This window comes from Salarias fasciatus, chromosome 4 (assembly GCF_902148845.1).
Source record: "Salarias fasciatus chromosome 4, fSalaFa1.1, whole genome shotgun sequence".
Classification (NCBI taxonomy): domain Eukaryota; kingdom Metazoa; phylum Chordata; class Actinopteri; order Blenniiformes; family Blenniidae; genus Salarias; species Salarias fasciatus.
This window is the reverse complement of record NC_043748.1, coordinates 17,726,112-17,741,255: the sequence shown is the minus strand read 5'-3', so window position 1 is coordinate 17,741,255 and position 15,144 is coordinate 17,726,112.

The following is a 15,144-nucleotide window of genomic DNA, read 5'->3' as shown; positions in this document are numbered from 1 at the left end:
GCTGGAGCCAGCCTGCTGGACTGTTTCCAGATTTTATAAAAAGGCAGTAGGTGTGCTGAGTCCCTCCAGTATGTTCCCTTTGTGAACTTGCTGTCTATTTAGAGACGGGAGTCTCCTGAGGATCTGATTTTGTCTTTGAAGAGTTTGGAATCAACCTTCAGTATATTCAGATTTGGATTCATCACTTTGGGAAAACAGAAAGAAAATGACGCTCCTGCCTTCAAAATAGAGATACCTAGTTGTAAATTTAGCAAACTCTTGTTGCAATTCTTTCGACATTGAGAGGAAAACGCTAAGAAGGGCATGTTTCACTGTGTGAGCTCAGCCAAGACAATATTGCTGCTTTTCAGTGTGAAGTTTCATCAAAAAGGAAGCAGTAAATTAGCAGAAATGTCTCAATGCCTGCAAATATTCCTCTTTAGTGAGCAATTAGACCCAATTACGTGACGCAACCCCTTGTCTGTGAATGTGCACGTGTATTAATGTGGATGCTGTGACTATACGAGCGCGCTGCGTGGAAAATACCGGCGCTTGTGAGGGACGCTCCTGCGTATTCCTGGCACACCTCTCGCCTCACACATGTGCGCGTGCATTTCATTAGAAATGGGTTTGATTTAAGGCCGGTCTTGGCTGCGCTCCACAGCTACTGCAGACGTCAGCAGCCCGGCCAGCCAGCTGAGAAAGATGGGGATGGGTGTGGGGGTTATCGAGCAGATGGAGGGAAAGTGGAGACAAAGCAAAAGTTAGGAAAGGTAGAAAAGACTTAATGGCTTAATGGAGACGTTAGCCAGCGCCTGGATGGATGGAGAATGAAGAAAGCAGTGCATGAATAGAGGATAAACTCCAGGAGGCGAGGTGCAGAAAAATGGGAAGAGCTGCTCAGAAAGGATTTTTTCAGGAATGGAAGGATGAACAGCATCACACCTCAGCCTCACCGTCAGCAGCCAAGGAGTAATCCTCCGCTTAAATGCTGGACCAGCTGTTGGACACAAAAACTCTCCTCGTCCTAATGAAATGCTTGATTTGAAATAATTTGCCAGTTTTTACACAGCCTACCATCAAGACATATTTTTGGACCAAAGCTTATTCTATGATTTGCTTCCACCACACTTAGGCTGAATCCCATTTCACCCCTTAGCCCTTCCCCTTGGCCCTACCCCTCGTTTTGCGCGTTCACGTGGAGGGGTAGGAGTGTCCCAATTGTCATTATGACGGAGGGGTAGGGCCAAGAAAAAGGGCCAGTCACCCCTCCAAAAGGAGATTCTCGAGAGGCACACTCCAAACGGAGGGGTATCGGCCCATGGCGAGGGGCGCTTGTTCTTTCAGCTTAGATCATGCCTGGCGGGCGGGGTTAATTCACTTCCGCATTGACTGGAGTGATCGTTTCCACACCCGCGCATTCCAGGCGCATTCCAAACACAACAGATAGACGATTATTTTCAATAAACTGGTTTCTTCAACACGGCCCGCCTGGAATGCGCGGGTGGGAAACGAGCGCCCCCGCCAATGCGGAAGTGAACTAACCCCACCCGCCACTGACGGTCCAGGCGAACAAAACAAGCGCCCCTCGCCACCGGCGCCACTGGATGACAGATTTCTCAGAAAGCCTTCCAAGATCGGCAAGATGGCGGCGTCCGCAACGAAAGACGTTCATAAATGTCAGTATTTTGTCAATTAATAAAGTTTTAAAATGTAAGAAAAACATTCTTCTTCGGCAGATAATTGTCGCATCTGCCTACGTCATCGGCAGCGGCGACTACTGATGACGTACGCGATTGTCGGAGGGGTGTCCCAATTCGGAGGGGTTGACTTTCTCCCCTACCCCTTAGCACTCCGTTTCATAGGCGGAGGGCCAAGGGGAAGGGCCAAGGGGAAGGGCTAAGGGGTGAAATGGGATTCGGCCTTAGAGTGATTCCTGTTCTTGAAATATGTTTCAATAAGGCGATTATTAGTTTTTCTTTTTTTTTTTTTTTGTTTCAGTCATGTTTTCTTCCCATTAAAATAAAAGGAATGATGTGAAATCTTAGACTCATGAAATTTTGTGCAAATCACTGGTGATTTTTTTTTCTTTCTTTCTGATAAACCACTGCAAATTTTTGACACTATAAAATACACTAACAGAAATATTTATGTGACTAAAAATCAAATTGGATTTGTGCGGGTCGAGAGCCAAAGTATAAAAGAAAACAATCCAATAATGAATGTAATGAATATTATAAAGAACATAAAGCGGAAAGCCCTCTATCGTTGTAATTTGCACGTGTGCACGTTTTATTTTCTATTTTGAGCACAGAAATAACATTTGTTTGCTTTTCTTTCTGGGTGTATGACGAAAAAAGCAAATGTTGCTTCCACACATGCTGCATCGCTCAAACCCAAATAGATCTACTTCTTTCATTGAAAATACACCCTCAGTATGTTACGACCATGCACCTATTCAGTATCACTTGTAGATCCCACATTCCGATCACCGATCCACACCCTCGACCGTCACAGCAAAGCCTCCCCCCCCTCCCCCTGGAGTCGTCCTAATTTTGTCCTTTGCACTGAAATCGTTATGATCCATAAAAGTTCTGGAGGAGTTTGATCCTTGCCAGTTGATCTTCAAACACTGTAAACAGGCATGCATGTGTGGGCTGACAGCCGAAAGCGCCGCGCCGTAACGCCGAGTGACGGAGACAGCAGCGAGCGAGCTCGGTCCCCAACAGGAAGGCAGCTGTTAATGAAGCCAGTAGTTGGCCTGTCTCAGGAGAAAGCTGTTATTAGCATAACCAAGAGGCTCTGCTACAGGTTAGAGACATGAAACGCAGGAAGAAGGAAGCTGAGGTGGAAATGTGAAAAGCAGACGAGGAGGAGAGAATCTGGCTGCTTTTATAAGAATGCAGATGATGGCAATGGCTGGCAATCGACATTAATTTTAACTTTTGGTGATATTAAGGTATTTACATCACTGATATATAGGGACGTCTGCACAAAAGAGTAAAACAAATCAATCCAGACATTTATATCGCCCCATCTTTTCAAGACTGTAGCGTTTGAGGACATAAACGCTGTTGTCAAGCTGGAAATGAAAATGCAGCGTTGTCCCTGAGCCATATGCTGCCGGGCCGATCCTCCCACCCTGCAATTGAAACTCCAGCAGTCGCATTCATGGTGTCCTGACAGACTTACACAATAGACGCAGTAATCATCGGGTACATTCTGACACACATACTCACTCACACAAAATAGAAACATATACAGAGCGACTGAGACCACAGGCTTTCAGCGAACCACAACATAAAGATCATCATTTAGCCTCCGCCTTCCTCTCCACAGGAAGCTGGAGGCACTGATTATATGCTATTTGTTTGTGTATGTGCTTTATATGTGTGTTTATATGAGACCAGAGTTGAATTTTTAGACAAAATCTCTTAAGTTGACAAATCAAAAATTATTCCCATGTTTAATACACGTAGAGGAAAATATAATGCAATAAATAATAAAGAAAAACAGTTCAACTGAATGTTCTTAATAGATCTTATTATGATTATGGTCTAGATTGGCTCAGTTTTTTGTCTAATGAACCTGCATCCTGAGTCTTCTTTTGACATTTCCCTGTTCGTCATTTTCTTCCAGTCCCCTCCGGCTCGTCTCCTCTTCAATCGCCTACCTGTCCTCCGCTGCATCCGTTTCCTTAAATATCTATCATCCTCTCCTGATCGCCTCATAAGCTGAGCCTTCAGCATATTTCTCACAAAATATGATTTGAAATGTTTTCCCCCAGAAACATTCACCTAACAGCAGGTGCAAAAACACTTGGTTTTTTTTTGTTTTTTTTTAACTTTGTACTTTGATTCACTGGTAATTATAAATAGCTCATGATTAAGTCATTTAAAAAGTTCAGTATTTTCTGAAGGTTTTTTTTTTTAATTATCTGAACAACTTATCTCGTTTTAATTAATTCAAAACAGCCTGCAGCCGTCTGCCACACATTTCTTGTGTCATTAAATGAAAAAGGGAATTTAGTTGATTCCTGAACTCAAACATGCTCACATCATCCTCTTATGTTAAAGCAAAGTACGTGAATGAATGAACGAATGTGGCGAACAGTGTAAAGACTGTTGACTTGCTAGATCATATAAGCACTGTAAGGAACCCCAAGTCTTCATGCTCTTGGATGTATGTGTGAATGTGCTACAATAAAATGAAAGATATATACATTTTCAAAGCAGAAAAGCAACATTGCAAAACAAAAATAAAGATAAAAAAATGATTTCATATATAAATGAGCAAAATAATAATGGTCGCAACCAGAACAGGGACTTGAAGCTTGTTTCCTCACACTCGACGTTGAGTAACTGAGGGGGGGAGAGACATTTATAAGTAAATAATAAACAGCAGTTAAAGTTATAAATATGAATGGATAATTTACTTTCTTACTTTACTGCACTGAGCTTCTCTTCTCTCCTCTTTCACTCTCCAAACCTTCCGATTTCACTGGTATTATAGTGTTCTCTGCTGTAGATTGCCCCTTCTCTGTTTCCTCTACCTTCCTGCAGGGTCTCTGATTGTGGAACTGGAAGTCCATGATCTGAAATCTGAGTGTGGCTCTTTGGAGGTTTCTTCCTGTTTAAAGGGAGTTCGTCTTTCCACCATTGCCTGTGCTTGCTCGTGGGATTTTCTCTGTAGAGCGGCTTTGAGATGACCATGTTGTTATTGGCACTTTATTAAAAAAAAAAAAAAAAAAAAAATGAAAGAAATTAATTGAACAGTTCATTATTCAGACAAGAAACAAATTAAAAATTTCACCCTCAACTATTCATATTCTGCTCCTGTTCCAGTAATTGAGTCGGTACAAAGTCCTGTCACGTCTCAGCAGGGAGCGTTTATTTCCATCAGTATTTCATAGCGACGGCCTGGTATTTAAAGTTGACATCTAATGACGCCATGGACGCACTCAGCTACTGCTGCAGCACAGCGGGGGCAGGCGGGGTGGGGGCGGTGGAGGGGGGGGGGGGGGGGGCTTCTCCTGCAATTTTAGCTGGTGGAAATTCAGAAAAAAAAGCACCTGTGATCTTGGATTACAGGCTGAATATTTACCGCTGCAGATGTATGCATTCGTATTAGGTCCCTATTACTTCAGACACAAAGAGGTTAAAAAAGCAGCGGGCGTCCTCAAGGGTCAATATGACAGAGAGTTTCACCGTCGCGCCAGCCGAAGCCGCCTGTCAAACGAGGGTCCCCAGCCAAATCTCAAGCTATGAAAGACTTTCCGATGAAATGAGGATCTGTTTGGCGTAATGAGGTTTGAGAGCCTTGGGCCTTCACTCACATATTGATTCGAGTCAATATTGAGTCAGAGAGTTTGACTCTGAGAATATAAATCTCGATTATAAAAGCCGTTGTTTCCAAGTGGCTGAGGCTCTCGACTGGCAGTCCTCTGGGGCTCCTCTGCTTCTGTCACCGCTGCTTTTCTTCTCTTTGAAAATGTCTTTGTTATACCGACTGGGCTTTTTCAGTCGGGAGGGCTCTGTGTTGTCTGTATAATTTCCAAGTTGAAACTAAAAACCTGTTGAAAGACGCTCTGGAGAAAGTGAACGCGAAATGTTGCAAAAAGCAATGATTGACATGTGAAACTGGGCGTGGATGTAGCTCATCCTCATGAGGAGTCTGTAAATACCCTCAGCGTTTATGGTGTCTTCTCCTTTTATCAGTGGGAGCAGAAAAGTGACCGAAGTGTTCCAGAAAGCCACAACCCAGTTTCCCCCCCGACGCCCCTCGCCGGCGGTGTCGCGCTCTCCCTTTTCTCCTCCTTCCCCCCGTCACCTCCTTCCCACTAACAGTATGTTTGTCCATAGAGGAGGACTGAAATAGATAGCGCGCCAAGCCAAACTATACAAAGAAGACATCTGATGCGGTGTGCTAAGAATAAGGCCGTGAGTCAACAGCGCTGCTCCCTGCGTGAGGCGACTGTGGCGGCGACACATTTCACTGCTGAACACTTGCAACCTGGTCAAGGAGGCTTGACTTACCGCACGCTGTGTGCTTTCAAATCATCTGTTTCATTCATTTGCAGAGACACTCGTAATGAGTAAATATTATGCTCTCTGTCTCCTGAGAGTGAGTGGAGATTGAGAAGTTGTTTGTTATAAAATGTGACAGGAATTTTTATCCAGACTCGTATTTTCATTGTTTTCCTGAAATCCTGATCTGGGACCGCATGCTGACCCTTTACAAAGCACTCACTCAAGTATTTGGAAATGGAAAATTTCAAAATCTGCTGGGTCTTTATATGTTATTAAAAAAATCTATTTTAAAATGTAAATCCTGATCCAGGATTGCACTGCACTTCACAACTTCAAGAAAACTGACCTGTTCCATAATTGTTAATAACTCGTAAGTTTAAAAGAAAAAGGCAAAAGCTGGAAGTTCCCGTTTATGGCTTCTTGCCCCAGCGGAGGGTTAATCTTTGAGAAAACAGCCTCTCAAGGTGTTGCACAACATGTGTCTTCAAAGCAGGTCAAGCTCATCTGAGACCGTCCGCCCGCCCTGAAGACATACACCGGGGCCCCGCCGCACCCCGCCCCCTCCACAGCCCCACGGCTCCTGATGGGTCAGCAGAGCGCGCTCCACTAAAGATAGTATCACACAAATCACCGGCGATCATATTGACATGAAACAGAAGAAAAAAAAAAAAAACTAAACCGGCACGGGGAAAAGAAGGCGATACAGGAAAGGGTTTGGCTCGCACCAGATTTCTCAAATTCCCAGAGAACAGGCAAACAAAGGTGAATACACACACATACAAACACACACACCCAAAGGAATCCCAACCACCCACAAACACAAACACTCTTCTCTCTCACACAGACTTTCTCTCTCTTTTCAACTCTTCTTCCTTTGTCTGTAATAATTTTTCTTGTGCTCTTTGTATTTCATTTTCTTTAATTCCAGCAGTAGATGTGGCTTCATGGACATTCAGTAATAAACAAATGTAAAATGTATGTCGATTGTAAATAAATCACTTCTGGCAGGTAATGAGAAAGTTAGTGGTCAGTTACAGCCCACTAGACGAAAGCAAGTGTCATTTTTCAGTTTTCCATGAAAAGTCCAGCAGTAATAGAAACACTAAAGGGGAAGTATACTGCTGCATATCACACATTGCAAAACTGAGTACCGGTAGTCATATAAGACAAGTGGGATCAAACATGTTTTAGGCGGGAAAGTTGTATTTTCCTCCGCTTATATGGAGACTAAGCGTTTTGGAAAAGTTCCACCTCAGAAGGTGCTTTCAGGTGTCATGTAAACAGACACCCACAACACTGTGAAACTTTTCCTTTCCCAGTTGAAAACATTCAAATGAACTCTTTATTAGTCATCTGCTCTCCGCATGACGAGTCTGATGTCAAATTACAAGTAATCAATGCAGTCCATCAGGATGCTCAGTTTGGTCGAAGGAAAGGTTTTTTCGGAGGGAGGCAGGTTGAGCTTTTAGAGCGGCTTTAAAAGATAAATATTTATCTTCTCAAACTGTGAGTCATAAAAAAGTTCCTCTGTCAGAGTCTTTCAGTGATGTTTTTACGCTGAATGTATTAGTTTCAAACATGACTGCTGGTATTATTAGAAGCTCAAAGCCAAATACCCTCCAACCTCAGCAAAGCAGCAGAAACCCGAATCACGAGTCCTCGTGGTTTTGGTTGAAATAACATTATTTATTGACTGCCGGGCCGTTTCTGGACTGTCACACCATTTTCAGCTCGTTGCCTCAACTCTAATTTCTCACAATAACATTGTTTTTCTAATAAATGTATTCAGTGACTGTAGCACCTGCTGCCTCATCCATCTTTTTACCAGCTACAGCCATCACCACTTCGGAACATATATTTCACCACTTCCTCCACTTGGCCACAATCCCCCCCCCCCATCTCTCTCTCTCTCTCTCTCCCAAATGACATGATGTGCCAAGTGTAAGCGATTCAGCTGACTCACAAGCAGTGTGGGCTGCCAACTACCACCCTCCTCACTCCCAGCAAACTCCAATACAGAGCGAGAATACTGAACTAAGCTCAGAAAAAAATAATAATGGACTTTTTTTTCTGTTTGAGCTATGTAAATTTAGCTATTTTAGTCATGCAGCCGCTCTGTCTAAAGAAGCCTTAGGATTAATAAAAGCATGCAATGCAGTCAAGAACTTGCCCAAAGTCCTTTTTTTTTTTCTCTTTTTCTTCATTTTATTTTTTTTTCTACTGAAGCTTCCGTCTGCTCGATGTGGCTACAAATTAATAATTTGCTCCCCAGAGAGTGCCACACTGAGTCATTTCTCCAATTACAACTGGTGGGAAGTAAACACGGGAGCTCATAAAGGTAGAAAGGGAGCTTCCCTGGGGTAAACCACCGCCCCACTTTTACACAAGACACACATATGCATAGTATATCACATGCGAATACACACTTAGAAGAACACACGACCTACAGTTGTACTTGTTTCATATTAGAAAGACCTACTTTTGGGACAGAGAAACAGGGTCACACTCTGAGCTTCTTGCCAGCTCAACTCTGGCAATTAAATCTGTTTTGTAAGTCAAAAGTTTCTTTTTACTTCTTTTCAATTTGTTTGAAAGGCATTTCCCCCCGCTGTAAATCATGGCTATAATGGCTGTATATATATTTATATACCATGTAGTCCTATGATGAAAATCTAGCAGGTCATATAATTGGTGTGCATGCTGTGTTTAGCCATTGGCCTCGGATGAAGCGCAGATGGAGCCACGGGACGCTGGTTTGCTGGGCCTCATTAGTTTCTTGGGACGAGGTTGTCGACTTGCACATACACAATCGGACATAAACACATGCTCACGGCCCACGTGACTCAACACGTGCCTGCGAAGGCGGCAATTAATCTTTTTTGCATTGTGCGGATCGTTGTGCGGTCCGTTCAGACTGAGGTGATCCAAGGTTATCTGCGTGAACTACAGCATCACAGCTCAGTACGCGCAGTGTAATTGGCTTTAAAATGCATCGATGGCATCAGGCAGGGTCGTCCGTATCAGTCATCTTTTAAAACGCATTACTGAATGTGCCCCGATGTGTTGCTTCATGACACGGCTTTATGTCCTACCATAGGCTCAAGGTTATTTGAAATGACGAGAGATGATTTCATGTAAATATGAGTAGAAATCATGAATCCAAGAGGTCTGGAACTTCATGATGCACCAAATTCAAGGCTCCATGGACCAGACTGGCCACACAAGATAGACTCAGATAACCCACGACGGAAAGCTTACCATCACACGAATAACAACCCCAAACTTCAGCTGCCCCGGTCCACCCAAACCTCTGCTGCAACCCCTCCCCGAAAGCCCACCCCACCCTCTCGGTTTATAATCAGAGTTGCCGAGCTAAGCAGAGTGAAAGCACAGGAAAGACAGCGGGGGCCGGTGCTCGACCCCCATTCAGTGCAGTCAGAGGGCCGGCCCGGGCCCCGAAAGCTCAGATTACATCCCACATAATGAGAGGCCTGGCTCAGCAGGCTCAGCCTCTCTTTCTCTCTCCCCCTCTCCCACAGACACACAGGCAGACCCTCTGTGGTATTATTGCTGAAGTCCTGTTCTGTTCTGTTCTGCTCTCTGATTACTACGCTGACAACTGCCAGCGCAGCTGCTTTACATGTCACCGCTCTGCCTGGGAGAGAGTCGCAGATCCGGGATGTGTGTGTGTGTGTGTGTGTTTGTGTTTGATGGTGTGAGATGTCTGGCACTTAAGGTCATGCCCAGATTCACAACTACATAAACTATTAACACATACGGAGTTCAGACTTTCTATGCTGACTTTTGTCGGCTGAGAATTTGCTGCTAAGCGATCTTAAATTTGAGCAGTTATTGGAAAGTTGATTTAAGCTTGTTGTCCAAGCTGTCTAAATCCAGCCTGTGTTTACTCGACAGCGTTCTCGAAATGACACCTGTTTCCGTGGAAATAGGAGAAATGCTGAAATAAATGTAGTTTTTATATTAGGGCTGCACGGTGGCGCAGTGATTAGCTCGCTTGCCTCACAGCAAGAATGCCCTGGGTTCATGTACCATCTGGGAATCGGGGCCTTTCTGAGTGCAGTTTGCATGTTCTCCCCGTGTTTGCACGGGTTCCCACGGTACAAAAAACATGCATATCAGGTGAATTGGTCACCCTAAATTGGCCTTAGGTGTGGATGTTAGCGCGAATGGTTGTCTGTCCCTAAAAGGATGGATAGCAATGTAGTTTTTTTTACGTATAACCACTAGTGGGTGTTGTTTGCTTTTGTAATGAAACTACACACACACACACACACATCGACACAGAAAACAATGCATAAACATTGGAATATAGACATTTGTATGAACAGTTGGATTGCTATTGTGATTATTCTCAACTGTAAAACTACTAAGTCTCAGAAGGAACATTATGTCATGCCACATGGGAGCTGCCATCGTTGTCATGCTTTTGCCTGTGCAGTAGAACGATTTACCACGGCTGTGCAGTGAATGTAAATTAGCAGTGTTTCGAAAATGTTGCGTTTTCACCTGTTTACGTGGAGCCTCAGTGGCTCCCATCATCATTGTCCTGTAAACAGACACCTAAATCCAAACGAAAGTTTTCTATTTTCCCCTCAGACAATGCCTCAGTCTGCACCGTCTTGAGATGTCCATATAGATGAGACGCTGCAAAGCTACAATAAAGAGCATGTTAGTAATTTGGAAGAAAAAGTCTAACAAATAAACAAATAAACGTCACATGAATGTATTTATCACAGTTCATATTGTCTCTGCAACACTCCACAACATTGTCACATTGTTTGTTTCTGTAATATTCTGCACCTTCAGTACTGATTCAAGTGTCACTGAGAAGTCCAAACATGGATCCGCTCAATGATGCATAAAAACATTTGCTCTGATTTTGCATGTAGTAAAATAGTAAAAAAAAATATTATACATTTTATTTTAAGTGGTTGGCAATTACTTAGTTTAGTAGTCATTCAGTTCCTCAGTCACAGAAGCCTGAACCTGAAATGTCTTTGAGAAATGTCACTTAGCAAGCCAGACCGCAGAGGCAGTGACAAGCAGTGAGGAGAAGTGAATTATTATGTAACTGCAAGAAAGCTGCAGGAAAGTTCAGTTCAGGCTTGGAGAGATTGACATGTAAACATCAAAAGAAGGGCAAGAATGAGGAGACGGCTCATGAAACAATATTTTTATACGCAGTGAGTCCAAGAAAAACCTCAGAATGTGAACTGATCTGATCTGTGAAAATGTGTGCGTAAAGTCCTTGAACCTTGAAAAGGGTGGCTTTAACTTGTATTTAAAAAGCTATGCTATGTGTCAAAGACCCACTTGGACCTAAAGGTATTTGACCTTTAACTCAACCTTTGACCTACTGTTGCAGTTCATCAAAGTTCACAAAATAACACATTGTCAACATTTCAGCAGTCTGCGGTCTGTTTGCTGCAGGCGGTATTTCCTTTTTTTCTTTCACAGGTGCGCTCACTCGAGATCACTCTAGAGATTACTATCACTCACTAATCAAAGGTAAAAGTCAACGTGCTGCCAATTGTTCTCACTCTGTGCTCTTTGAACCCCTGGTGGCTGCGTCCTTACAAAACCATATTGAAGCGCAGCCCTTTCTGGAAGCTGGCTGTGCGGACGGCCGTGACAAAGCTTGGCTCCTTCGCAACACACGGGTCCATTCAGAGCGACAACTCGCAGCCGACTCGCTCACATGCCGTGTGGGCCGGCATTGTGTTTATTGCTCCGTTGCTTTCAAAGCACCGAGACCATTAGCATTGTGAAAGGCCGGCCTGGGGCACAGGGAGCTTGTGTGTGCGTGAGCGTCCCGATATGTTGGTGCGATAGTGCCAAAAGGGTGCGGATGTTTAAAATTTACGATGAGGAATGACAACGCGACCTCGCGGTGGATGTCCACCTATTTGTCCGTTTCCTTTTGGGTTGTGTGAGGATTGTGGAGATGTGTCCGAGCGATCAAAGGAATAAGTGAGGTCACAGACTTCTGCCACAAAGGCCCCTCGCCCAAGGTCTGCGAGAGTACAAGCAGCCTTTGTCAAGGCCGTGTGTGGAGCACTCTGTGCTGCATTGCAATGAATCAGAGAGAGAGAGAGAGAGAGAGGCTTTAACAAGTCGTATTGATCAGCAGGAAAGGGTCCCACCTTACGCCCTATCCGCTGCTGCTGCGACCGACAGGAAAACAATGCAGCCTCCAACACCCACTGCATCTGTGCTTTATTATTTCCAGCTCCGCATCATGCGACTGGAGGCTGCCCGCTTGCGTTGCTGGAGGGGAAACACATTTCCTGGCTCGTGAATCCGTGTTTGTTTATGATGCATGTGCTTTTGCATGTACAGGTAAAGTATGCACTGCGGGTTCGCTTTGTGTTTTGTTTGAAATATGCTACAGGAGAAAACTTCAAAGCGGAGAAGGCGATCGGACCTGTTCTGCTCCTGACAAACAAATGTTCAACATCCAGGGGAAAATGACCCAAAAATTTGACTTTTTGGAGTTTTGAAACAGGTAAACCCTGTGAAACAGTGCATGTGAAATGTGTTAACTCTTCATATGTTCAGTTGCAATTACTCTGAATTTCCTCTGTTTCCTCCAAGCGAATTAAAATTGATAGAAATAATGCTGTTCAATACACTTTTTTTTATGGAACTTGTATTAAACAAATGGCAAAAATGAAACGTTATGTGGTGATCGAAAGGATATCTTTTGTGTTTAAAAAAAAGTGTCCAAGTGGTTCTTTTTCCAGCAGACTGTATAGGATATAATCTAACCTGGCCTGGATGATTTGCTGTAGGAGGCCGGTCATAACTTATTGATGGAGTGGAGCTATTAACAGCCTGTGCTGACTTACTGCAGCCATCCTCCTGCAAATAGTGCAGCGGGATCGTTCTGATGCCAGGAATTCACCGGGGTCAGGTGGGCATGACAATAAATGTTGTTTGTTGGAGGCACGCTCGGAGGGAAGGCCTGGACACAGAAATATATACAGGAGAGCACAGCGCGTACGTGTCTGGTTTGTTTACATGACTATGTGTGTCAAAGGTGAATTTGTTACATGTGAAAGGCAGGTTAAGGTGAAGGCTCTTGGTCCTGTGTGTCAAAGTGTGTGTGTGTATGTGTGTGTGCATGTGTGTGTGTGTCCTTGCATCCTTCCAGTGCGTTTATGGAAATCCTCAAGCACATACTTGTACGCATTTTCCTGCTTACGTAACAAGCGTGTTTGCGTATTTGTGCCGCGTGGAGATGTGGGGTCCCCTCCACTTTTCCCTTTCAATTTAAGAATACTCCAAGAGACAGACTGGCTCCTCCTCCTCCGACAGACTGACGCTTCGGTCCAATAATACTCTGAGCACCTGTCACTGGGAGCCTCACACAAGGGCAAAAAAAAAAAAAAAAAAAAATATTCCTAATATAATCAAGTGAATAATTACAGCAGCAAAGTTTTTTTTAAAAATGCCACCCTCCTTCCTGGGATCTTAAATGGGTTCATATTTACATTTACTGAGACATCTGGTGGCAGTTGTGGGAATGATCACATGACAAGCTATAAAACTGGTCCCGATATAAGTGTTTGTCAATATGCATTATGCAGATACATTATATAAGCATAACTTACTGAAGGTTATGATGTGACTCTGTTTATTGGTTTCACACGTGGTGCGATAATGTTCATATCAAATATGATTGAACCAGATGATGTTTCTAAACTTATTTGAATTATTGCAATACTTGCTGTATTTCAATATCAAATTATCACATTTTTAAGTGCTGAAAGAAGTTATAGAGGACCAAATACTCCTCTTAAACTAGAAATACTTGGTTATACAAGAGGCTCTCTGAAGTTTTTGCAGATCTCGCACTGATCAAAGTTATCAATACATGATAGGATTTTGAGTATTTATGACTATACTGCATGCAAACTCAAGCATCTCCATTAAAGCTATAGTGCGTAACTTTTAAATGTCTATGAACGTCTGTTTTAGCCAAGCCACTACTAGTGGAGATGACAAAATGCAGATTAAGCCGATCGGCTCCTCTAACATGTCGCGGGATTTTTCAATATATATATTTCTTGCTTTGCGTGTCGACCGGCGACATTCCCGCGCTGGCGAGCAGGAAATTACGCATTTTACGTCACAACAAGAAGGGAGGGGGAGGACGCGCAGAGCATCTCATAGCAACAGGCTCAGCTCAGGCAGAATGAGGAAGCGGCATGGCGGATAATCCAAAGAAACGACCGAGAAAGAGTCCTGGAGTGGATCATACCACCAGAAAAAAAGCCTGGACGGTTGGGAGAAGGAAAGTGACCGACGGAGAAGGCAAACTTGTCAGGTACAAATTAGCAGGCACCTTGTCTCCCGTTTGTAATAAGCTATTTGCGTTTCTGTGGCTAAAAAAACAAAAAAAAAACAATAATTACCTCTTCGGAAGAGTCCGTCTTTTTTTCACCAGCTGTCCTTATTCACACACAATAAAAACCGTTTCCAACGGTGATTGGCGCTGTGGAAACGCGAATCAGTGGCAGATTGGGGGGAGAGGGGGAGGGGGGGAGGAGGGGGAACACCGGGGTGTACGTCATGTGGAAGCGCCGGCTTTATTGTTGTAAGAACGCAGAATTCCGCTAGAGGGCGACCGAAGTTACGCACTATAGCTTTAAAGTCTATATTATATATACTGTGTATGTATGTATGCATGTATAAATGAAAAAAATAATTATCATAATCATAGTGAATAACAAGTACAAAGCATTTGAACAGAAGTTTGATATTCAGAAAGAAAAGGCAAAGCAAACAGTAAAATTTGCCTTTAAAGAGGTCATGCATGTCCGACATGATTCCAACAAGGAAGTCTCCCTTCCCGTCAGCTGGAAGCAACACATTTCCCAACATATTTGTATTTTCACACATGAAAGGCATCGCTGCAAACAGAAAAGCTGCTCAAATATTCTCAGCTCCTGCTCTGTCCCACTGCAATATCCTGAGCAGATGAGCCTTCAAGGGGGATAATCGTACACTCTCCAAGTGCATGTGTTTTGCAGTGTGTACTTGTGTCGTGCATTTTTATTGAGACAAATCTGCACACAAAGTCACATTTTGGGACCGTATTTGGTAGATACAT